Raw genomic sequence first — 27,188 nt, forward strand, 5'->3', positions numbered from 1 at the left:
TTTTTTTACTTTGCAGACGTTAATTCTATCGTCTCTTTGCTTTAAAGCACTCAAACAAAATGTCAGAATTAACTAATAATTACAGAAATACCTTTATTATAACGAGCATGCAGCAACTTAGTTACATAAATAAACTGGAGGCTGATCGTACCTAGCACAGCTTTTACTGCCGTTCGAGGTTACAGTTAACGCTTAGCTTGTTAACTTGTATAGAGCCATCTTTGTGGTTAACTATGTGACGAATAATAAAATGTTAGTTGTTGTGACATATTTGACTGGCATTTCGACTGTAACATCATAAAATAATCGTTACAATTCATCATGTGCAAATAAGTGTCTCACTGCTAGGCACGAGTCCAGACCGAATCTTAAAAAAGTTGGCTCAATACATTGACTTACAATTATATGGACGTCGGGTCCGCGCTAAAAAGTGTCCGCACTTGTAAGGCGCTAAAATCGTATACAGAGCGCGACACTCCGCTTTAGTCTTCATTTGTTCTACGGACAGCGCGATACTGCGATGACATAACAATTTAAATTTCGAATAGGTTGACTTGGGACATTTTTTTCGTGGTTTTTGTATTAGACCCGTCGTCCATTTATTTGTAAGTCAGTGGCTCAATACCATTGAGACTCAATTAGTATTGGAAAGGGTTCGTCCTGGGGAGTACTGCCACCTTACCTATTTCTGCCGCCTAGCACCGTGTTTCAGTTTGGAAGGGTAAGGGTGCTGGTAAAATTACAGGCTCATGGGACTTGTCAACAGACCCAGAGTGACGGGCGCAGCGGTAGTGCCCCCCAGATTTTTGCTATTTAAAGCTGGGAGTGGCACTGCAACTGTTATGGACAGGCGTGTACCTTACCATCAGGCGTACGACTTGATCGTCCCGTCACTTGACAATATAAAAAAAATTGTCAACAATGGTTGTGGATACTGGTTATCGATCCTGAGAACCCTTGTATAACTAAATCCTGAGTGCCCTATTGAAGCCGTCTAGATCTAGAACGTAGCTATTGATTCTATAACTAACAGCAGTAAAGAAACAATTTCAAATTGAAACCAAACTTTTCTTCGTGTGCATCATTGGCCTGTGGCCAAACCTCGTAGGGCCGTGAGCCAGACTCAACGCGCATGCGCTCGCACATCGACCGACACCAGCATAAGCACCAGCCTCCGGCTTCGCTCACACGAGTACCAGCAACTGGGGGTGAACAACGCTGTTCTTAACATGCGTCTCCAGAAACGGAGCCTTGATGACTGAGGATGAGTACAAAAAAAACTATTTTGTAAAGTATTAAAAGCATTCCTTATCGACAAACCTTATTATAATTTAAAAGATTTTTTGATGACGTTTTAAAATAATAAAAAACTATAAGAACGTATAATGTATGTATTTCGTATAAAGTGTAATTCACCATAGCAATGTGATGCTATTGTAAAAATGAGTAAAGTAGTAAGTATAATGTTATAACTAATATATTAAGCAATAAGAATTCTGTCTTCTGCAGTTGCTACGCTCTTGAAGGGCGTCACATGTTAACCGCCCAACACTGTAACATCTAGAATCAGCAATGTATGCGACATGCAATAAATGAATATGAATTACTTATTTCACTGGATTAACCAAGTTAAATAAGTGCCTACCTACACGTGTTATATGTACGAGAACACAATAATACCACAGATTTTAATTATAATTATTTTATCATGGTTATGGTTATCCGCCAAGATATAGCTCGCTTCTAAGCACGGGTCTACTCAAAGGAGAGGAAATAATACAAACTGGCTTAACGCGGGGTGTTAATAACAGTTGTAATAACTTACTTGATTTAAAATTGGATTTGGAAATATTTATTCTTATATTTATAGAATTATTCCTATGAATTAGTTTATGACAGCAAAATTGGTATATAAGGTACACAATTTTAGGTTGGTTTCAGAGCAGTGCGGATTTATTGCGAACGCGGATTGTTCCGTACGGAACACGCTCTGCGTAAACTCCCCATTGCCACCCTAGCGTTCATTGTTGGTGACTGTCTTCCGTGAATATCCGTATTAAATTAAATACTCGATTGAGAGCACTGAAGATCTACGCATGCGGATGGCCCGCATTGGGACAGTCCGTGCGGATCTCACAATCTGCACAGCTGTAAAAACCAGCCTCAGGTTTAGTTTACCTTTGAATTAATTCACCACAAATTTTAAAATATTGAGGATGAGCGTTAAAAAAATTGATTGCAGCCAGCTGATGTAGTTATTACCTCTTTTGTAATAAATTTGTGTACCTGAATCCATATATAATTGGTAACAGTTTCATAAACGTTAGTACATACATTAATTACATTATATTTATTTATTTGGCAGCCCGATTAGAGGGCACTATACGCAGTGAGTTTAAACGTTTGTTAAACGGACCATCCACTCAGACACATTGGGACGCTGCTGTTGGTAGATACTGTCGCGCACCCGCTGCTACATCAAGACATTTCTTTTACTTTGCGGTGGTAGCTCAGTGGGAGCACGGTTGCTTCTCAATTGAAAGGTCAACGGTTCGAATCCTTGTGGCGACATGGACTTTAATTTCTAAGCTATGCAACATATGTGAATATTTAAATGGCAATAAGTACCTCTCTCTAACGGTAAATGAAAACATCGTGATGAAATCTGCAAGTTCAAGAAAGAACAAGGTTCGCAACCCTCGGAAAATTAGTGAATCATTGTCTAAATCAGAGGAGATCCGTGCCCAGTCATGGAACATATAACGGGGATGAAAATGATGATTTAAAATTCTGAAAGCGTTCATTTTTAATAAAAAGGAAAATAAATACCCCAAGTGGCATTAGCATTGCAAACGCGACGATGAGGGCAAATGGGGCGAGACAATCGCGATCAAACTTTGTCCACCGGCACCACCCCGCGGGTCACCCGTACACCATGGGGAAATTTTAACGGATTTGACGGGTAACCTATACGTTTTATATATTTTACCTAATTGCACACCACAAGGAGAATGTTCATAAGTAGGGTGCCATACAACACGGCAGACGTAGAAGTCCTTGTTAGAAGTATCGGGAATTACCTTCGAAATTTCGTCATATATTTTTACATAATTCCAAACTTTCCTCGGAGCTCCTTTTGAAAATTATAGATCAGTATTCCAGCAGTTGAAAGAAAGTTTTCCGAAGTGTCTCAAGATTTTTACAAAATTTCAAAATTTTTTGCGATATTTCCATTTTAAATTTCAGTCTACTCTCAAATAACAAAATTTTTAAAGTGCTTCTGTGTTAGCGAAATATTGAATGTAACTCAATAATTTTGTTGAGTACAGTTGAAAAAGTAACTGGCAAATTTATTGCGTCAGCATCTTCGTGTTTACCGTCTTCCGATTTAATTGCTCAGAAATAAGTTCAGGCGTCTAAAAACACTCAGAATTTAAGTATATTTAAATGGTATGATAGAAAAGTGTTAACGTTTTATAATACACATTTTTCTCTCTATCCTATATATGTTTAACTCGATTTTATAAAATAAAAGAACAGTGCAATGGAATTATTGCACAATTCGTCGCCTTTATGTGGAATTGATGTAAATTCAAAATTTGGCTCAAAAAGTTATTGACATCATTCTGCTCAGAATTTCGTGTTCTTTATTGTGACGTAAATAATTAATTTTCATTACTAGACTAATTCAACAATGTTTAAATGTAAGCCTTAAAAATTTTTCAATTTTTTTACACATAACAGTTACCACTCTGAGCTTCAATCAGCAAATACCCGCGCGGCACTGCCTGTCGCCCTGTGACATACGTAAAGTTGACAAGTCCAATGTGCCTGTAATTTCACCAGCACCCTTACCCTTCAAAACCGGAACGCAATAATGCTCACACTACTACTTGACGGCAGAAATATGTAAGATGGCCGTACTTCCCTGGACGAATTCTTTCACTATATGCAATGTATAACAAGGTAGCTATAATTATTAGTATGTTACAACAATTTAGAAAATCAATATATGCTAAAAAACAACAATAAGATGAATAGAAATGTCTGTAAAACTAGACTCATTGTGTAATGTAATTAATATCCCAACGGTTACTACTTATACGATAAGTAGATATATGTTATACAGAAATTTGTACATTAATGTTAAAAAAATAAGAACAATGTACGCTGCTGTGCACGGGTCTCTTACTCTAAGGACAGGGCTTAGATGGGTTTTAGTTAACGAGAGGTATTAAATTCACAAATGTACCTAACTTAGGAATTGAATGCATGCGCACATCCCACTCAGTGTTTCGACACATTGACCAAAATAACAAACAACCAAATAAGAACAAATATCAAACAACCGTTCGCTCACTATGCTGCCACCGCTTTTTATGTTTATCACCATTACTGCAATTCTATCAACAATTTCACAGGGAGAGAATTTGCTTAGTTGAGAACATATTAGGGTTCTACTTTTTTTGGAATAGTTGCTTCTTAGAATTCGAAATTCCCATTCAAAATCGCTTTTATTTATGACCTTTTCAGAGGAAAAGGTCAATAAAGGAATAGAGATTCAAATGAGATCCCAGTACATATGTGCCGCGTTGATGGGGTATGTAGAGTAAGGCCTGGCTAGAGCATGTTTTCTTGTCGATGGAGGGTCGTTTCTTATACTAGGTTGAAGATCGATCATGCGTAATCCTTTTGGGAATGAAATGTACATAATATGTTAAATACTTCGTAAGTATTAACTGATGATTTTCTATTTTTCTCGACACGCATTTATTTTGTCTGTGCCTCATTTGGTATAGACGAAAATAAAAGTACTTTATAGGTACATACAATATATATGCATGTGTAAATAGCTTTACATTGAAAAGTCCACAAATACCGCACGTGACTTTGAAGTGTCTCTATGTTAAAAAGGAGACCAATAATGCCGTCATTTGTAAATAAGTAACGGCCGTTACGCTCTTCGATATCGACCATCGGCTCTACACAACCTATTTTTAGAGACCTACCCTGCCCTTATGGCATGGGCAACGTTTTCAGAACCCTCTCATTGGCTGTTCCGCGGTGACGTCACAGCCGCGCAGTCACCAATTGGAGGCTGTTGTTCTGCGCATGGGCGTTGGCAGTTTTCAGGAGAAAAGGCTGTACAAGCCAGTCTGGGCGAGGTGTTCCCAGGTGTGCCAAGCGCGCGCTAAACAAAACAAAGGTGATTTTGAATGGCGGTTTTTGACGCCATTTTTGTTTTTTTGAATTTCGATCGTACTTAACAAACGTTGTCTAAAATTTGTGTTTCAAAGTAATTTTGTATTTCCGGATGTAAAGTGTATTTTCTGGATTACTTCAGGAATTTCGTTTAGTGAAGGTTTTTTCAACATGTTCTGAATGTTATTCGTGATTGAGCATTGTTGTTTTTGAGAAAGATCGTACAGGATCCAGTTGTGGTCAAAAATCTGTGGTTATTGTTACATAAGAGTGGTTACATAATAGTTATATAAATTTGGTGAATGAGAGAAGAGGATAGAGTTATGTGAGCACGTGTGGGTGCGAGCGAGAGGGAACATTTTCAAATAGTGATTTTTCGGTGAAGGTTGTTGGAATAATGTGATGGATGGAGAACAATCGTTTGTTTAAAATTTAATGAATTCTAATTTTAATGTGAATTCTATTAATACGATTAATTTATTTTTATCGACCTTCCTGAAAAAGAACGCCAGTTTATATTTTCATTTTAAATCAGATTTCAGTCGAGTGGTCGTGGTATGGACAATATAAAATATATAAAACTTGATTGTAAAGTATCCAAGAAATGACGATGCCATCGTAGCGTGGCCGCCGACGGGTGGGCTGCAGCGGCGGAATCGCTACGCGTCGCGTAGCGCTACGAGTGGCGAGCGTAGCTCTTTTACCAAAGTTTTTTTCGATTATTAGAGCTTGTACTTTGTGTCGTTTCCTTACAAACGTCTTTGGTGTCCCGACACAGTTCTGAGTTACTTCGTCACCAGTAAACTTCTTAAATCAATTAATGGATTGTAAAATTTAGTTTTGTTAAGAATAATCCCAAAAAAATGTGAACTTTTAAAAGATCTAAATAGCATTGCGCCAAAGAAGTAAATGGACTCATCGACTCATGGACTGCGAGCTGCAGTCGCACCTCACGGTATGCAGACCTCAATGATATCCCGTCGGGAGCCACAGTCGACTAGTCCGTTGTACCAGTCCAGTCGCGAACTGCATACGCTTAATTGATGTAACCTTTATGCCAATGAATGTACTAGTAATGAATGCACTATACGCGTAAATACATTGGCCCCGTCCATCTCCAAAACATCGACACGAAAAATTAAAAGCCAAAAGGACTTCGGCTACAACTACGCAATTCGCAATCTTCTTGAAAAATGCTATCCAAAATTTTCATGAAACAAATCCCAGTTAGCAGCCTTAAATTGGTGTAGAGAAAAGCAAATATATTTATTGGTATCGACTTTCTTGTGGTCTCGAAGCGTCAAATCCCAAACACCACAGACATTTTCCATCGAATACATTTCGAAGAGTGCGCAAAGACTTTATATTTTAGTTCCACCCTTACCGTTTCTCCTTCGGTCATTTAGAAAGTCCAACAAGTTCTATCCTTATGTTATTCACATACCATCCATTCGCAGGAAGCGCTTTGCTTCCTTCTTCAAAATGCGTACGGCAAAGTATTGGAATACATTGCCTGCACTTGTGTTTCCTGGAAACTAGAATCTGGGGCTATTCAAGGTTGGAGTGAACAATTTAGTAGCAGTAGAACTCCTTGTGAAAGAGTTCGTCCAGGGAAGTACTGCCATCTTACCTATTTCTGCCGCCAAGCAACATTACTCTGATTCAGTTTTGAAGGGTAAGGGTGTTGGTGAAATTATAGGCGCATGGGATAGGTCAACTTATGTCTCAGGGTGACGTGCGCAGTGGCAGTGTCCATCAGATCTTTGCGATTTAAAGCTCTGAGTGGCACTGCAACTGTTCTGGATAGGCGTGTCGCTTACCACCAGGTACACGATTTGTCCATCCCATCACTTGGTACTATAAAATAAATATAATATTACGCACTTTTTAGACAAACCGTCGTATTCGTATCGTCACTTAACGTAATTTGAGATTACGTAGAAGCGTGTGTCTATTTAAAAAAAATGTGGGAAACTAACGGCCTGTCCACGTTGCACAACGTAATAGCTTAGTTACAGGAGGAATGCTGGCGGCATCGGTTTGATGCGATTTTAGGCTCACTGTTTAAATTGTTAATATATATTAATTTTGTGTATATTAATAAATACACAATTTATCTAAAAGGGTAGCTTAGTTACTTAATGTGTAAATAATTTGTAGAGTTCAGTAACGATAGAACAAATATGAACAATAAGACTGCGATTGATAGACGTTCTTTGCTCGCTGCTCTTTGTTCTAATACTGCAATACCTATAGGTCATGTAAGTATAAAAAGTTAATCGTATAATTTTCTGTTAAGATTAAAAATATCCTCGAACACTTAACCTTGTACATAGTACTTGTTACAAGACTTTGCGATGTGATGGATACATAAAGGTAGCATTTTAAAATCTCAATTTTTTTGCAAAACAATATAAAGGAAGTTTCAAATTTCCGCTACAACTCAAGGCCAAAGGAGTTTAGTTTTAATTTTAAGGATACAATTATTTCTCAAAGGAACGGAAGTCATACATAGCGACTTCCGGCCAAAATGGCGGGCGGAAGCGGTGGAGTGCCACAAGCCCGTTTCCGCAAGCGAAAAGCCCTCCAGGGGTGAAAAAATGTAGACTTTTGAATGTGGAGCTTGGATTTCTTAAGAATGCTTGCTGTGAGATGTGTGCTTGGCAATTTCTTACACGGTAAATTTATTTCACCGGTCTGTGTTAAAATTTCAAATCTCCCGAGCTTATGTGAGTTTTAATAGAATCAACTTTGAGTGCGTGCTGTGTTGACTTAGAGTGAAGTATGAAAGACCTGGTGAAGGCTTGTGAAGAGTGTGAGATTGAGAATAAACCATTGAATTTACTTACGTATGCACGGTGTATTTAACTGCTTTTTTATTAAAGAAGTCTTTTTAATGCAATTCAAGTGACTCGTTATTAATTTGCTATCTTGATCGTTGTTGCAGACGACCTAGCGGCGCACCATGGCGAACCACTGAGGCCCTAAACAATACATATCAAAACATGCACTGACTTAGCTTAATTGAAACTTAAACGTAACAACAAGCAAACGGCGCGTACTGGCCATTGTACCTTATTAAATTTAGAAGTATACGTCATTTTGAAATTTGTATCAAACTGAGCACGTTCAATATTCGGGAGTTTTTATAAGTAGAGCTAGTGTTGAGGCGCTCGGGGTAGGTCGTAGGGCGCTAGAGTGTTCGGTGGCGCGGGGCGCGTGCCCCGGGGCGCAAGGTGGAGGACGAGGGCGCACTGCTGGGGCGGCTGCAGGGGGCGCTGCGCGGTGGCGCCGCCGTCCCCTCGCCCTCGCGCGTCGCCAGCTCCATCAGGGGCTACCTTTCTAACAAGGTCGGCTCGCTGCAGCTCAGAGATACAGGTGAGTCACAGATCCTGGTCTACATATCTTCTACATAATAATATACTATCGCACTGTTGAGTCGCATAAGAAGATTTTATATTTATTGTTCGTTGTTGCATCAGCGATGACGAAATATACCTATATCGAGGTACTAACACGCACACACATACACACGCGAGCGCGCGCACACACTAACGCACGCACACACGCACGCACGCACACACACACACACACACACACACACACACAGAAGCGCGCGGGCACTTCCACACTCTCGACTCCCCACAATATTGTTTGTTATATAGCGTAGTTACTTTTTACTGAATAAAAATAACTTTTATTCACCTTCCAATTGTAAGATTGAATTAATCTCTTTTTTATACATTTATATTTTTTTATAAATTAAATCCAATTTATCAGAAAAACAGCACAAATTTATTTACTTATTTATCACCAAACTCATGACACGTATTTTCTTAATTTTCTATACAATCGTGTGTTTGTGGATATTTAGATAAGGGTTATGTTTCGTCTGTCAACGCTCGGTATGACGTCACAAGGGTAAACGTGTACTTATCAAAAGAATAAACCTATCACCTTGTTCCCCCACGTAATCCTCCATAATATTTGCGAATGACATCGAAGGGTCCTTCCGCCTGTGACGCGGCTAAGCAAAACAATACAGATGTTCCTTTGGCGTTACAGGGGTTTAACCATTACCAATAACAATTATGTGTGTCTTAATATTGTGTAGACAAAGACAAAAGAAACAAAACAATTTTTACTACTATGGACTACAAATGTCTGAAAAAAATTATTTGTACCAAAAATAATTAAAATGTGTTTGGAAATGAAACGATGTTTTCGTCAAAAATAGCAATTATTTGTTTTAAAAATATTTTGTGTTTTTATTACGTATCTTAATTTTTTTTTCGGAAGTTCAATTTAGGGCTCAATAATGTTCAATTCAAACGCTTATGTCGTCACTAAATATCAGGTGCGATTGTGGCGAAGCGTTCATCTATTTTACATGAAAAAGAGCACTGAAAATTAGTTACAATGTAAAAAATTAATATCCAATTGCTGCTGTAGAGAGAGTATTAACAATTATTGGTAATAATTATAATATAATAAATCCCATATCACACTTTTGGTTGTAGCATTTTGTAACTGTACCGTAAAAGTATTAAAAAAAAAACGATGTGTAACATAGAGATAAAATAAGAATGAAACAAATAAAATGCAATAAATTAATAAAAAAACACGCGAGACAACACGCAGAGTAAATACAGCCAAAGTTAACGAGATGCAAATATTTGCACAAGAGGGCTTTATTGGCCGAGTTGTTGTGACGACGCGACGCAAAGGAGCGGCTAGGGCTGTGCTCGAGGGGGAGCATCCCTAAAGGACGCGGTCAAGAAAAACTTTTTTAAATGAACAGCGTCTACACCATTTTGACTAAAATGGTTTAATTTATCTACAAGGACCTAAGACTATCTTAATTATTATTTAACGAATAATTTGTAATTTCAATACAGTAGTGGTATTTTTTCATAGCGGTAATTATTTGACTATATTTTATTATTAGGAACTTGACAGGTTTTGCAAGGGTTGCATTAATTGAATAAATGTATTAAACTTTCAAAAATAAACATTCTTGAGTCGCGATTTAAAGAGGTCCTGTTTTAGTGGTACCCGTTGGTGTTCTCAGCCGCGCCTCAGTTGACGTCAAAGGCCAAAGCCATCAAAACCTCAACTAAATTCAGTAATTATCAAACTAAACTCTTTAAACAATCAAGGCCCTCAGGCACAAATAAATTAAACGAAGTTAGAGCTCTAGCAACGTTGGTGATTGCCACTTAGGTAATTGAATTAATGTGTCAACGCTTTGTGGAAAATTCAGGCTTTGAAAGGGGTAACGTTAGGTATTTGCTTAATTTCATTAACAGCTTACAAAACTTTACTTTGAGCAATGTTTGTTTTTGCTTACGTCCGTGTATAAATCAAACAGGCGCAATGACATTATCAATCCCCAGTTAATCATTTTTTTATAATATCAAGATTATCGCAGAACCAACGCAAAGGATTGACGGAAGAAAATGCTACTTAGCAATAAGGCTTCGAAGTTGAAGCTTTGTCAGTCCTAAAACAGATCTGTTTGCAAGTGGAGATTGTATAGATTGTCGTTTTGGTAGACAAGCACTATTTACCTGCGGATGACCTCTATTGACCGCAGCTGCCTGCACGCAAAAAATACTTTTTACCACCTTGAAAGTTCTTTTTGCGTGCAGGCAGCTTTGGTTTTGTTGGTAGTACGTACATTAATATTCTGTGTTGACATTGTAATTTCGAATGAGTAGAATAAAGATTATTTGATTAATTTATTTAAAAAAAAATTTCTACTCCTTGTAGGAATCCATTTTACGTGATATTTCGTAAAAGTTGTAAATTTTTAAATAATTATTTTTAGTAAAGGATATTCACCTTTTTATTCTCCGTCTCTCATTACCAACAAAGACGACGGACAATTAGCGCCCCTTCCACTTCCCATCTCCCTCTGCAGCTATCCCTCAAGCAAAGGCGCAGTGTACACACAACATTAGTAACGTGTATAACATTTTCAAAGGCCCCCTCTAATTGCATCAATTACGATACACTGCTTCGTTTTGCGCGGAGCCTATCTTTGTAAGTAGTAGTCGGACTGTTGCCAGTTAATTCAAAGGCTATCAAAAATCTTTTCTTTAATTCTACTTTACAAGATGGTCGAAATAAATATCAGTACCACCACAGTTTGGACGTCCAAACTTTGCCCCATAAATTGAAAACTCATATAGTGTAATGCCAACTAATATCAAATTTTAAAGTCAAGAGTTATTTTAATTATTACTTCAATAGCATGGACTTCCACATATATGTACCAGAAATTATCGCTGTTAAATTCATTTCGCTGTACTGCTTACGTTTCTAAACCGTGTCCCAATCTTCCTGTTACCATCGTTAGAGCATTTTCCTATTTCGCAACTTTGGTCGTGTTCTACAAATTTCGGTGGCCTTCGGCAATTTCGGTTAATTTTTCGGTAACTCGATAACGTTACGGGCTAATTGGTGGGTCGCTAAAGCTATTGTACTAATTACGTAATACCATACTTTGTTCTAAGTTTTAATGTTGTCATTTAAGACAATTTTCCTTTGGGAAATAATAAAAAAGACAATTAAATAAAAGTATAATTATGTTGGGATTAACTTGTTTCTTGAGCCAATATTTTTGGGTAAAACAATTTAAAATAGTCTTTGGAAAGTAATATCTATCATTATAGCGTTTAGCATTTGTTTTAGAAGATAGTCATTATTAGATTAGGGTTCTTCTTGTAATAATGTAATCGTTTGGCGTAGTGGCATACACTATATTATTGTGATCCAAAACTCAGCGACGCCGAAAACGTTTCTAGTAGCCGCCATTAAAGCCTCAAGTGTGCAGGTGTTAGGGCACGCAGGACACAATGTGAAGTGGGCCATAGTTTGAATGGCACCGCACAATCGAGGTGACTACCATCCGGCGAAGTGAGTCAGAAGCCTATTTAACGCTCTAGAACGGCCGTGGCAATTTGTGTCCCGGAGGAGGACTCTCAGAAGGCGGGACGAAGATAGAGTAGATAGGTTGTTTTATCCTGCCAATATACATTACAATTCAGCTTTGATTGTCTTAAATGTCAGTTTTTTAATTGAACCTGGTACTTTGTTTGAGATATCATTACTTTACATTATGAAACATTTAGACACACACAAACACTTTTTTCTTAAAATTGCATAATTTTTGATAATTAAAGTTGAACTAAAATTATTCCACTTAACTCTTTAACTCTTTTTTCACCTCTTTTTTCTTCCTTCCTCGAAAGAACGGTTTAGTTAACAAATATTATTGCTACTCAACAAACATTTAAAAGCTATAGGGTACATGCCGTCACAAGTGTACAAACTATCGCCCTCTCAATAAAAAACAAACTTGTTCTTCCACTAGGCTACCACCACTCAATTTATTATATCTTATTTTAAAAAGGCAGACGACAAAACCTATCGTATTGCTATCACATAAAACACTTTTTAATTAAGCAACTAGCAGCAAGCGGTACGGTTCTCTTTTCTATATCTATGGTTCTCTTAACAACGCCCTGGCAAATGTCAGCGTGGGTCACGGCGGCATTCACGCTGAGCCAGCGTAATTGCGCCGCTTTGATTTGAAAATAACGTTATTTGTTATTTTTCTGTTTAAAGCTTGTTATTTTTATTCATAAATTAGTAATATCGAATTTTGTATCAATAATAATCACCAGTTAGTGAAGTGTTTTAATCGCCGTATTCGAGAGGCTTGCACACCGGTTTTCTTGGTGTCGCCATCTCTCAGGTCCCGGGTTCGATTCCCGGCCTTGTCAGTGTAGAAAACTAACTTTTCTATATTGCCCTGGGTTTGGGTGTTTGTGGTACCCTCGTTGTTTCATAATACAAGTGATTTAGTTACTTACTTTAAAATCGGAGTAACATACGTGATGTTGTCTAATGTTTATTTATAATTTATTAATACAAAGATCGAACACTTAGAAAAAGTTCCTTCGATCCGGCCGGATTCGAACCGACGTCCTCTAGCAAACCGTGCCAGACGCTTTGCCAACTAAGCCACGGAACGAACCAGCGGACCTCACGAATTTCTCTACGTGCTTGTTTTTGTTTTCACAAAAAAAAATTGAATATCATATTGGTGAAACGTCCTCACATTTAATAAAATGTTTAATTCATATTTATTTATTTTACAAAAAAAATGACAATCATGGTAGTTAAATATCACGATATACAACAAATAATAATATTGTAATGGTATTTGATGGTTCCACTAAGTACGTAGTCTTGTCATGAAAGTGAATAAAGCTTTCTATATATTTTTTATTTTTTAAATTATTACGCATCTATACAGTTATCGTATTGGCAATTTTAATACTACATCGGATCCTTCAATGGTATTCGCACCTTCGTACCTTCACCATTCTGCCCTCTTTATCATGACTAATCTAAACGACGTTTTTATAAGCGGTTATTTTTATATCTTATTTATTTTCAGTTTTATTGTTAATCAAAATCACCGTAATATAAACTTTTTAAGGAAAAAAAACCTTCACCGAAACGCAAATATGTTAGTTATGACAAGGAGGGCAGTATCGTTTACTTAAAAATGGGGGTAAAATGGGAAAATCCCAAAAGTTGATTCCAGAAGTGAAAAGGCACTTTTATTTGATTTACCAGTCAAAAAACAACATCAATCGGGTTTTTGAACGTACACCTTATTTTGCTAAGAATTATGACTTGATAGTAGATAGAACGTGTTTTTGAATATTTCATTAACGCTATGTCGAATGTCAGTTACCATTGTCGGCTTCGCAGTCGCACGGCTACGGAAGGGTACGCTACGGAAGGGTGGCTGTTACCGTCCCACCGCGCCCGCAACGGTGGTGGCGCTAAATTGGATTTGCCTTTCTGCTCTCGAATGTGCCGATTGAACGATACTTCACCCATAATGCCTTTTGATGTTTGATTTGGAATCTTGGAATATTTTGGTATATTGAAAAAAAGGATTTACGTTGACAGATGTGTATAAGGCATGACAGCAGTTTTCAAATAAGGCCATGTAATAAGTAGGCTTTATTTATCTGGTGGGAAATGACATACTAGATTGAACTTCACTTCACAATGTACGTGTATGGAATTGCGTGTAATGGGTACATGTGTGATGTACAGTAAGAGCATTTTTTTAATAATGTCAAGTGACGGGACAAACACGTCGTGCGCCTGGTGTTGAGTGACATACCAGTTGCAGTGACACTCAGAGCTTGAATTCGCAAAGATCTGATGGACACTGCCACTGGGTAACGACCCTTAGACATAAGTTGTCAAGTCTCAGGTGTAATTTTTACCCTTCAAAACCTGAGCGTACTAATGCTGACATTATTGCTTGGCGGCAGAAATAGGAAAGGTGGCAGTGCTTCTTTGGACGAACTCTTTCAGAAGGAGTACTACTGCTACTAAATTTATATACCATTCGACTGTTAAGTAGTTTTTGAACTTCACTACGACAATTCATGATGACCAGAGCTCAATATGGTCAATTTCTTTGTCCATTTTGATTTGAAAGAAGAAAATACAAGCCATGAGAAAGTCACATCGCGCATAAATAAAATAAGCAGGTGGAAATATGCACAACGCTGAGGGGAGCGACCACGCACTCCGGGGATATGAATATTTGATATCTCCCTGCTATCCCCCTCACCGCCACTCCTGTCCTGGCCCTTTGGCACTCCGGGGGTCCCGCGGGCACAAGTCGAAACTCTTGTATTATGCAAACAAGCACTGACAGTCGGTGCTAACGATGCTTTATTGCGAATTGGAAACTTTTTCGATATTGCAAAACTGTTTAATAATAATAATAGTAATAATAATATTGTTTACTTATTTTATAATGGACTAAAATTTTCAATGTTGTGTCTGTCCCTATGAGATACTGGAGACCGTACTAGGCAACTACACCTGTATAACAGTTCACCAGGCCCTCATCCTCTTAGAGAGGTCTTAAGTAAACCAATAATCTTATAAGAAAAACCATTACACTGTTGAGCAATAAAAATTTCGCCAAGTAGTAAGGTGAGCGCAATTGCGTTCCGGTTTTGAAAGGTAAGGCTGTTGGTGGCTATTGTTGTCACAGGGTGACGGGCGCAGTAGAAGTGTCCTTCAGACCTTTGCGATGTAAAGCTCTAAGTGGCAACGCAACTGTTATGGATAGGCGTGTCGCTTGCCACCAGGCGCACAATTTGATACACGAAGCAAAATAGGAACAGCGTCAATGATCTGTAAGATGGGGTAAAAGGTAAGGTATTGGGAAGGCAACAACGAGTATGGAATACTGTTTCATATTCTCCATGACAAGAATGATAACATTGCGGGAAAAGTGTAGGCGTTATAGAGATTCGTTGTGATTTTATTGACAGCTAAATTTTGTTTGAACAGCTCAAATGTTACGTTGAAATTGGCTTTAATACACTTTGCCGTAGAATATTCAACGATGACAACAACTCATATATTTTGTATGCCCCTAAAAATGTACATAATTTCATTTAAAAAAAATATATCCATTTTATTAACCTTAGAACTATGTCCACACTTAGAAGTAAGGTCCACGATTCCTTTATGGGTAACTGTATATGTTTTTACTATAAGATTCCAGAGCATATTATAATAATCACCTTTTCCTAAGTTCAAAATTTACATTAAAAGCATTTTATTGAAAAGTCATATTACAAAACTGAAGACTACGTGTTAGATAAAGATGTATGGAAAGACGACATGGGTCTTGATTCACACAAATTTGATACAAAGTGTATTCCACAGCATTTTAGTTTATTTGGAAAGAGCAATCCCTAGAGTTTGATGCTCATTCTTCTCAGGAAAGTCATTACAGTGATCGAGCTGTGGCTTAAAAATTGACTATTTATCTTTGGAATAAATGACTTTTTAACTTTGACTTTAACGTTTTTGAGACGAGCTTGCACGTGACAAAACATTAAACGAAAAACACCTAATGACAAATGAGAGAGACCTATACTTATTATTACTTATATGCTTTCAACTCTGCAGGCCAACTCTATTGCTCTGTTTGTGATCGGGCATTTAAACAAAATACTCATACGGTGGCTGTTATCGACATCGATAAGGAGGTCTCGTGATGACACGAGAATATACTTTAGGAAGAAATTCCTTAATATACACACATATACGGGAGCAACATGATTGCTTCAGCAACAGCTTACATTCATCACTTGTAATGTTACATCATGGATAGGGTCCGTGTAATCGCGACGACACATCTCCAACATCCCCCAATTAATGCGGCGGGGAGCGGGGGCGCGTGGGCGCGTGTTTGGGGCGCGGGTTATCGGAGAGCCCATTCGTCACGCAATGTCAAAGCAAACCGGGCATGCCCGGGGACATGATTATTACGAGTAGTAGATTCATTTATACTTAGAGTAGGATCTCACTTGGTTTTGGTACTTAACGACTATTTTGCCGTAGCAACAACTGTGAGAAATTAATTGATTAGGAACATAATTGTGAGGAGCGAACGCTTGAATAAACAAATTATACATGGTGAAAGAAGAACGGTTATAGCTCAGTGGGAGAGCGGTTACATCTCATTGCAGTGGTCGGCAGTTTGAACTGGACCTACAACAATTAAACATCCTGTTACAACCTCAGAATACACTACTTACCATGTTTCGTATAAATAGTAACCCAAACACATTACAAGCCGACGTTCACGGGTCGTGTAAAGGGGAACCCGGCGCGCCACGCGACACGCGACTCGCGGCACGCGGCAGTAATGAGCACTCGATGGCGGAGTTGATTCTATTCTATTGTGTTGTTACGGCACAAGTGCTGTTGTCGGATGACATTGTTTGTGTATCAACTTGTGCCTTTGTTACAAGTTATTTGTTCATCGATGTAGTGCGGGTGACAGGTTAATTATTCGTTGTATAACTGAACAATGATTGTATAGTTCACGTAAGGTAATACAGGGCATTGGATAGAGTCAAAACTAATTGGTTATCATTAACAAAGATGATAGATAAGTTGGTGTGAAAGTGAAAATGGCATCAGAATTATTTGGGGATTGAAAAGCAATCGTACGTAGCATTTTTTTAATGTACAAAAGGTTGTGGAATTATACATCTATTTGCCAGGTTTTCATTTTCTAATTTGTCACCCTTAGAGGCGGAACATTTTCTTCGAATTCGAACTGGACCACTACGAAGGTATACCCGCTCTAGCAAAAAAATGCGTAACATACACAAAAAAATATAGTCGAATTGAACTTCCTCCTTTTTTGAAGTCGGTTAAAAATGGACGTCTGCTTGGCCACAATCTCGATTTTACACGTTTTCCACTCTGGCCTTGAATAGCCCTAAATTGTGGCTTGCGATAAAACGGATGCCGTGCAGAGTATTTAATTCCTTTGCCATACACATCAGAAAGAGTAAACTGGACACGTGCATGTGCACTTTGATGTGGGTCGACTGTAAAAGGTCGGCGGCGGCTTCTGACGTTTTTTCGAAATGTTTAGGTTTTAAAAAGAAACTAAATATTGTTTACCCATTGACTTACCAACAAAGGTAGGTCAATGCATCAACCGTTGTATATTACTTATTATTTTTTATTATTAGTGTCATGAGTCTATTACTACCTTATGATATTCATATTTTTTTGAGAAAATACTCCACTAGTTTTGTTATTAAAAAAAATCGTCCGATTGGAGTCGAACATTTTCTATTCATTTTCAATGTTTTTTTGCACTTTAACTTGTACTTTAGCAGCTAAGTAAATAACGTTACTAAAAATAATCACTTAAATAATCTTCGCAAAAAAACAAAAATACGATCTTAATTTTTTTTACTTTAGACCCGCACTAGAGAAATTCTGTGTCGCGAGTGCCTTGGACATACACATAGACTACCACAAATTACACCCAAACTCCCGATAGAAATACAGATAGACCATACAAATATTGATGAAGATGATGATAATAAAGCGGATGCACCAAAACAGGAATGTAATTAATGTCAGTTATACGGAAACAATGTATCGAAATATAGTAAATAATTAAAAAAGAAACTGTAGGGTACTTCATTAAAACAGATCAAATCGATTTTACGCCGAGTGAAATATGACATCCGTTCAGGATTATAATCCAGCGAGCATCAGTAAGTAATTTGTCATAAGATTATTTAAATATTTTAAAGTACTTTAGGTACTTGTTCTAATCTAATATCGATTGTTTCTGGTCAATAGGTTATTTTGTCGGTTTTTAGGTGTAGTTTCAGTTTTAATTTTTGGTCGAATTCGGTAAGAATTTACTATTTTCATTTTGTCTACAAATAATTACGATGAACATAAAATATCGCAATGTATTCGGAAACACATTGTCATATCCATGATTATCAATCAGTCAAAACATTTTTATCCGGCGTTCGTAATTCAAAACAGAGAACGAGGAAAATTGCCCATAGCGAAAATTCCCTTTAGATATTCCGGTCACAAACTGGCCGATGGCATTGGGGCGCGCGCAATCAGCGCCCCCAACGTTGCCGCCCTGGGCTATTCATCGTGGGCTAACTGAAGGCGCTTCATCGTGCCCTATCTCCCCTCGGGCTATAAAACACTATAATAGAAGTGCAAGTTTTTAAAAGTGTAAGTGCGTCACGCTCGGGAAGAGACGTAGTTGTAATACAAGGACTTTTCCTAATTGGGAAGTCTGTTGAGTCACAAAACGCTCATAATAAACATGACACGACATTGTAACGTGGTATAAGTGATATGAGAAATGATTTTACTATTTTTTTTTAAATATCCGCAGATTGTGGTCAAGACTGCGTCCATTTTTTTTTAATCAAGTGACGGGACGAACAAGTCGTGAGCCTGGTGGTGAGCGACACGCCTGTCCATAACAGTTGCAGTGCCACTCAGAGCTTAAAATCGCAAAGATCTGAGGGATCTGAGATAAAACTAGACAAGTCCAATGTGCACATTCATAATTTCGCCAGCACCTTTCGAAACCGGAAATCAGTGATGCTCACTTTACTTGGCGGCAGAAACAGGAAATGTTATTCTAATTTTTGGAACAAAATATTTAAATTCTTTAGAATAAAATTTCTACAAAGTGTTATAAGCATGCAAAGGAGACGATGGACTGGAAATTAGATTTACTATTTTCCTTTTTAGGTAGCTTTCTTTAATAGAACAATCTGGAGAATTCTCTCACAAAAACTGTCAGAAACAGCCAAACAAATTGACCACATTGTATGTGAGCCATACATAACATAGCCATCGTCAAAACCCGTCATAACGGGTGTTATCAATAAAACATACTCATCCGAAAGGAGGGGCACAACAAACTAAAACGATCACTCTAAATTATCGCGAAGCAAATTTTTCCTAACACTACCTCCATTAGCCCCTATCTTCCCCACGGACAATATCCGTACATCCGCCGCATTGTTGCAGATCCGGCGCGGGGTGATTTCCGCCGATTCGCTTTATGAGCGATTCCGGCACCACGACAATGAGATTATTAATGAGGGTGGATTCTCCACAAGATAATGAACTTGAAAATCTGTTTGTTTCAATTGTTGTTTGGCGAATCATATTTGAAAATAACTTCAACTTACTAGTATTACAAATAACTTCATCATCAACTCACTTATACATCCCACTGCTGGCCACGGGTCTCCTCTCAGGGGAGGATTTGGGTCATAGTACGAGCCCGGATTCAAATCCACGGCCTGCTTGAGATGCGGTAAGTCAAACTACTAGGCTTACAGGGTTATAAATAACTTACTAATACGCTTGCTCGCTAGTTTGGCAACCTTTGGGGGAGGCCTATGTTCAGCAGTGGACGTCTTCCGGCTGATATGATGATTATGATGAAGCTTGTTCGCATGCTTCATGTCCTACGCAAGTCGCAATGGGTACATTTATAAAATCATTGAACGTGTACCAACTGAACTCTTTCTATGGCACTTTCATGTGGTGTTCTGTGTATGCTGCAGTGTAGAGAGACGGTAGCCCAATCGGAAATATAGAGGGCAACAGTTCGAATCCTTCTGTCGTGGTCGTCATATACACTATGGCTTTTTGTTCAGGAATGAACGTTGCACACTTTTGCTAATAATCATATTTTTTTATGACACCAAGTGACGGGAAGAGCAAGTCCAGCGCCTGGTGGAAAGCAACAAGTCTATCCATAACAGTTGCAGTGCCACACAGAGCTTTAAATCGCAAAGATCTTAGGGGCACTTCTGCTGCTCCCGTCTCACCTTGAGACATAAGTTGACAAGACCCATGTGCCTGTAATTTCACCAGTCTCCTTATCCTTCAAAACGCAACGTAGTAATGCTGACATTGCAGTTTGGCGGCAGAAATAGATAAGGTGACAGTACTTCCCTGGACGAACTCTTTCACAAGGAGCCCCACTGCTAATAATAAATAAAGAAAGAAACAAGTAACCATAAATTTTGACACGCTACGGCCGTATCTATGTTGCCTAACTTACCGTGACTGACATATTGAAAAACCCTACAAGGCAATAAAAATAAGTCCGCTACCCGCGTTAAGTGGAATAAGGGAGAGACGGATGAGACAGATAGGATTAGACCCGGTTGCGGCGTCGCTTGGCTTATTAGCTTACAACGAGTTTTAACTTAATAGCTTTTATTATAATGATGTCTTTTACATCAACAATGCATGGCTTGAGAACACAATGCATGATTCTTGACTTTTGTGCAAATGTGCGTAAAAGATCAACGATAAAAGAAACGTCAAAAAGGTCAAACTCGCTTTGAACATGTTAGAATACCTTACGGTGAGTCTTATACACTGTAAATATCATGTAAATGTCAAGAAGTAGGCAGTACTCGTAAGAAATAGACAGTTAAAATATTTGTGACGGTGAATGTATAGTAAAAATATTTTCTTCTAATTTGATTTGAAACCCCATTTTGCCAACGGGGCTGACATGACTTCAATCCTTTTTAATCGACTTCAAACAAACGAGATTCTCAATTTGACGGTAGTTTTTTTGGATATAGTTACGCGATAATTAACTCCGGCCGGCATTTGTGAACCGATTTTGATAATTCTTTTTTGTTGGAAAGAAGGTACATCAGAAGTGATCCCATTTAAATTTGAAGAAAATGTTCCACCTCGAAGGGTGGCAAAGTAGGGGATAAAGACTTTTCAGGACGGTTTTTTAGTGCTCTGTACTGAGATTATTTAGAAAAGACTCGTGCCCACTAGTGGGACAAATAGCGGGTTGTCAATGGTTGTGAAGCAATTAAAGTCCGTAGGGATCTGCCTTCCATTAAGGAGACATATATATGATTTTTTATTTATGCGTATTTTTTTAAGTGTGCTCTATATCCAATGCGCAATAAGTCAAATGACCTCCGTCTCACCTCTTGGAAAGGCACACAGTCACAGCCCGCACTAGGTAAACCTGTATCGTGGGTACCACGGACATAAAACCAAAAATTACACCCAAACTCAAGAAATGCATGTTGGTCTAACAAATGGCCTGAATCGAACGCGGGAACTGCGTGGCAGAATACATGGTAACCGTTCGGCCACAGAGGTAGTTTTGAAAAGGCCCAAGTTATAGCGTTCGGGGAACCAATTTCGGAAGCTAACAATGCATAGTAATAGAAAAAAATGAAGCGATGAAAACAATTTTCTTTTTAAATAATAAGTTTAATTAAATACGATATTGTCGTACTAAAGTTGCGACACAACTAACGTATTCGAAAACACCTCACGATATTATGTTTCCCGTAGTTTCTATGAGGCATAATAAACTTCGCCACCCTCTGTACAAGTCCAATATTGTTCCGCCAATTGGCAAATGACCCGTGAACCATTAACTTACATGAGCTGCCATTGTCGAGCCGTACTTTCTGGAGGGCGTCGCGTCTATTACAAAACAATCATAATTTTACGATACCAGCCCTTCGACTCAACACCAGCTGCAGTGGTCGGAAGTCTTCACGATGGCATTATGCGATTCAACACTCGAGTGAATCAAATTTTCTCTATTGTACGAGAAAAATGTCAATGGCAACAAAGGACAGACACGAGCGGCCTGAAAAGTAATCTACTTACTCATGTATATAGGGTATGAAATAAAAGTAAAAAATATTACTTCCTTTCCATATCAAAAAATGTGCATATGCTCTGGCCATGAGATCGTACGTCAAAAGTGTTTTTATCACGTGAAATAATACAAAGTACATGAACTAAAATTATGAATCATTTTACAACACTCCTATTTAAGATTTTAAAAAGTTGTCGACTAATTTCGTTCGTAGAATCTTGAAACTTCTCACGTGAAATGTTATCATTTTGCAGATGTGGTCTATAAGATGCGAAAATAATACTAAAAACTAATAAAAAAAGCGCTTTTGCGCGCTGGTTCCGACTCGTATTCCTTTCGAATCCGAGACTATACAAATCTAGACAACTCTGATTCACTTCGGATGTCGCTTGTGCACTAACTCCGATTGGAATCCGAGAAATACGAATATTGTACACCTAGAGACGAAAACGATCTCTGTGACATTTCGGACCGTCATTTCTTGGATTCGGAACCGATACGAAGCGGACGTAGTACGCAACCGCTTTTCAATTCTAACTTCTGAACGTGATTGTTTAATTTTTTTTATTATTAAAGTAGTTTTAGTAGCAGAAGAGGTTCTCGTGAAAGAGTTCGTCCAGGGTAGTACTGCCACCTTACCTATTTCTGCCGCTAAGCAGTAATGTCAGCATTACAGTGTTTCGGTTTTGAAGGGTAAGCGTGCTGGTGAAATTACAGGCACATGGGACTTGTCAACTTATGTCTCAGGGTGAAGGGCGCAGTGGCAGTGCCTCTCAGATCTTTGCGATTTAAAGAGACAGACGGACAGGTGTGTAGCTTACCGTCAGGCGCACGAGTTGTTCGTCCCGTCACTAGATATTATAAAAAAAAAGTAGATTATAGTTACGACAAATTCAGTATTTTAATGTTATATTTTGGCCACACACATTTACTTGCGCCAGATCTTGGTGTGACAGTGAAAAAAGTTTCACAACCCGCATTGGGCCAGTGTGACAGATTATAGTTTATGTAAACCCTCTTCTTAGAAGAGATCCTTGCCCCTATGTGGAGTCATAATGTGGTTGATGATAATTGTTTCGATCCATTATCAAATGATCCTCTCCCCTTAACGTTTTGGACAATATTTCCCCTATAACAACACGGCATTCGCATCAAATAAACCGTGAACACATCATATTTTCATACGGATGCTCTGCTCCATTTGCGACCGCGTCATTTATTATGTTTTCAGTGGAACCCTTGTCGTTGCTTTCTCATTTTGTTGCACGGTCTCATATGCTTATTTTAGTGCATTCTTGAATGACGAAGCTCAGTGTGCGCTTTTGAATATTAAAGCTTAGCTTAAAGCCATTTCAAAATGCATATCGTATAGTATACGTGTTCTGTTTAGTTCAGTTGATATAAAAAAAAATATCATTAGTATATGTAAAGTATCTACAGCGGTTTTATTATAAAATTTCGTCTTAAATTTGTGGTTTTATTGTATCGTGAAAATTTTTAGAAATCGTGTTTTCCCACTGTATACTAATCAGTGTATATCCTCTATTTTACTGTATGTTTTTTTCCAAAGTGTTGTTAATTCAACACTTTCACTGTTATGATATCAACCAAAGCCGTTTGAGGTAGTACAGACTTTTAAGAAGGGACTTCCAATCGCTATCAAACGATTTTTCATCACTCTATGCTTATTTTGCCTTTTATCTTTATCAGACAACTGCCTCTTCTAAATTAATAGGACATTTCTTTTCAAAACCCCTTTGTTATTCAACGGAACTTCAAGTCCAATCAAATTCTCTTGTTGTAACATTTTTTACAACCTACTATAGCACAGAAGTGATGGTGTTCAATTAGCCCCGAGGTATACGAACGGTGCGGGGCATGGGGCGCGGGGTGGAGGGACGGAGGGTCGAGGTGATTTGTGGCGATCACTATCGGTACGATCTTAATGCCCTCTTACACGATGGGACTTACTACTGTGCCATTATGACGTTACGGTTGTTCCATGAATTTATTTATAAGATTTTTATCCCAAGCAACCATTCAAAAGTTATTTTGCAATCGTCACGTGCAGAAGTTTCACGATATTCTTTATTATAATAGGAATAACGTTTAGCCTTCTAATTGCAACGTTTAAAAAATAACAAATATTTATTTATGGCACAGAAAATAAACGCTGGAATTACTTAAATTTAACAAGCATTCCAATCATCAAAAACTCATACCAACCGTTATGCACAACATTCGCGAAATAAATATACTCAATAATCTCAGTACAGAGTACTAAAAAAACCGACCTCAAAAGTACGTGGAATTACGTCTATTTGCTAAGTATCATTGAAATATCCCCTAATTCGCCACTATACAGGACTTGATACTGGAGATAATAAAAACAGGTTATCACTACGACACTACTCAAAGTATATCGAGGGAAAAACGCCTTGAATTGGATAAATAGCAAAATCAACTAAATAATTGCTAAAAGTAATTGCTCCTAAATTAAAGTTAGGCGCTATTTATAAAATGAATCTTCATGCGTGAACAGCCACCCTTAGAGGTGGATGATTTCCTTCAAAATGAAATGGGACCACTATGGAAGTACCCCCTTTTCAACAAAAAAAGAGTTATCGCATAACATACATACAAAAAAAAAAGAAAAAAAAAGAACATACAGTAGAATTGAGAACCTCCTCCTTTTTTGAAGTCGGTTAAAAATCAAGAGTCATAGCTGAAATTCATTTTGGATTCATCCTTTGTAAATGCATTAATAAGAAAGAGTGTCGTATTTTTATAGCTACATTTCATATGCTACACTATATATGCAGTTGTAGATATATGATGTTTCTGCAAAATAAAATTTAGAGCCCCAAAGGAAGGCACAATATTTTATTTCCTCTACGTAGTCTGTATCCCAACTTCCATTAGCACTGCTCTTTTTTATGCCACTCGACGCAGTGTCCATTACCCGCTTGATTAGCTATTTTTCGCCCTCCCAAAGCGAGTTGACCAAAGTGGCGTGTCTCTTTACACCGGCAGAAAGTAAAGTAAAACTTTATGTCGTCCCGACATGGCTGACGGGATTAGCCGTTTGTCCTCTCGTGTCGCCGTGTAGAGGGAAAATGTGATTTGCTCTTTTTGTTTACGCTGCTTCTATTGTAGAAAAATGGTTCAGCAATTTTTACTAAAACAAAATTAGAGATGGTTTTTTATTTACTATTGTAATAAAGTTTCTTTCGTCCTAGAGTGCAAAGTTTCCATGAGATATGTTTTAAGGTGGAATGCATGGAGTATACGTAGCCATAGAATCTAAGACATATCATGATGCAAGAAACGTCTGCAATGTAGGAAATATACGTTTATTACTTGCGACTTAATAATGTACTGTCCACACACTACAAAGTTTAGTTTTGTAAAATATTTGTACTCGCGACGACCACTTTTCGGCATTCATCTTGTAAAACTGTACAATGAAACGTCATTGTATAGTTTTATAAGAACTGAGAACGCTCAGATATTTTAAAACTAGACGTGACAGAAACATAAGATATATACTAAATTGGTGATAGCAAACTATTACAGTTATCAGTTTGGGTGCTGATTTCATGTGACGGGTACGTGTGTCGCTTACCAACAGGTGCACGACTTGTTCGTCCCGTGCTTCCATATCATAAAAAAAAGTTGGAGTTACAAGTTTTAATGTTTGTCAAACCATGCAGACAGAAACGTGGGCGTTGGAGTAATCCTGTTTGAACCGGAAAATACCAGTAATGTTGAGAAACCTTTATTGCGTCGTGGCGCTATGAGGGCGACTGTTTGTTTGATGATTTGATTCTAGGGGGCGGAATTGGCTTTGCCGTGGTATGCGCAGAATTAAAAATCTTGTTTAGCTTTAGTGACGCGATTTAGAAGGGGCGTTGAATATTTATTTATTTATTTATTCGTGGAAAACCAACAGCTTAACAACAAATTAAAAACATCAACAAATACATTACAGCCAATTAAAGGTTTTCGCTTATAATAACATACTTAATGACTAAACAATGAGCACTTAGAAAGTGGTCACAGCAAATAAAATTATTACGTAACAAATACACTTAATATATATATACATACATACACACACATACATACATATATATACATAAGCATGCATGTACGCAATGTAAATCACATATATCCCAACACCTGCGCCACGAAATGATCGCCCATTAAACAAACGCGTCCTTAAGTTTACGCTTTAATGAGTTCGAGTTAGAATTGAATATGTCAATATTAAGTTCACTCCTGCTCAACACATCGTCCAAACTCTTGCAAGCCCTGTACAGAAAACTGTTTTGTCTATATTTAGTCCTCGCCAGCGGAACTGCAACAGGACGGTAGTATCTCACGGAACGCGTAGGTATATTAAACACAATGCTACTCAGTAATTGGGGACAGTCGAAATCACCGTTTATGATGTTTAACAAATACACTAAATCAGCAATATTCCGGCGAATAAAGAGGCAATATGAGTTGATCCTTACAAAGACGTAGATATTCGATTGAATTAAAAGACTTGCCCATTTTATAACACAAGATTTCCATAAATTTTTCCTGGGCTCGTTCAACTCTGGCTACGTAAATTTGATAACACAGATCCCAAATTTGGGAGGCATATTCCAATTTACTACGGACATACGCACAGTACAATATTCGGAGAGTTTTAGGTCTTGAGAAACTGACTGAATTCTGTATTATGAATCCAAGTCACTTAATAGCTTGAGAAACAATAGCATCTATATGAGTATCAAAAATTAGTTTAGAATCATGAATGAGAACTTTCATGATTATCTTATGTTGAAAATCAATGTTTCTCAAGCTGTACGAGGTACATATATTATCAAACTTACGCGAA

At 37.9% G+C, this 27,188-nt stretch overlaps 1 protein-coding gene across 1 annotated transcript in view; it reads left to right on the forward strand.

The window, feature by feature from the left end:
- The first annotated feature begins 8,190 nt into the window (after positions 1–8,190).
- LOC113237804 (vesicular acetylcholine transporter) overlaps positions 8,191–27,188 on the forward strand; it is a 42,344-nt gene continuing 23,346 nt past the window's right edge. The window contains exon 1 of the mRNA XM_026474474.1: positions 8,191–8,580. The gene's annotated coding sequence lies outside the window, so the exon portion shown is untranslated. The remainder of the gene's footprint in view (positions 8,581–27,188) is intronic.

Source organism: Hyposmocoma kahamanoa, unplaced genomic scaffold, assembly GCF_003589595.1.
Source record: "Hyposmocoma kahamanoa isolate Upper Pololo Valley unplaced genomic scaffold, ASM358959v1 94, whole genome shotgun sequence".
NCBI classification, from domain to species: Eukaryota; Metazoa; Arthropoda; class Insecta; order Lepidoptera; family Cosmopterigidae; genus Hyposmocoma; species Hyposmocoma kahamanoa.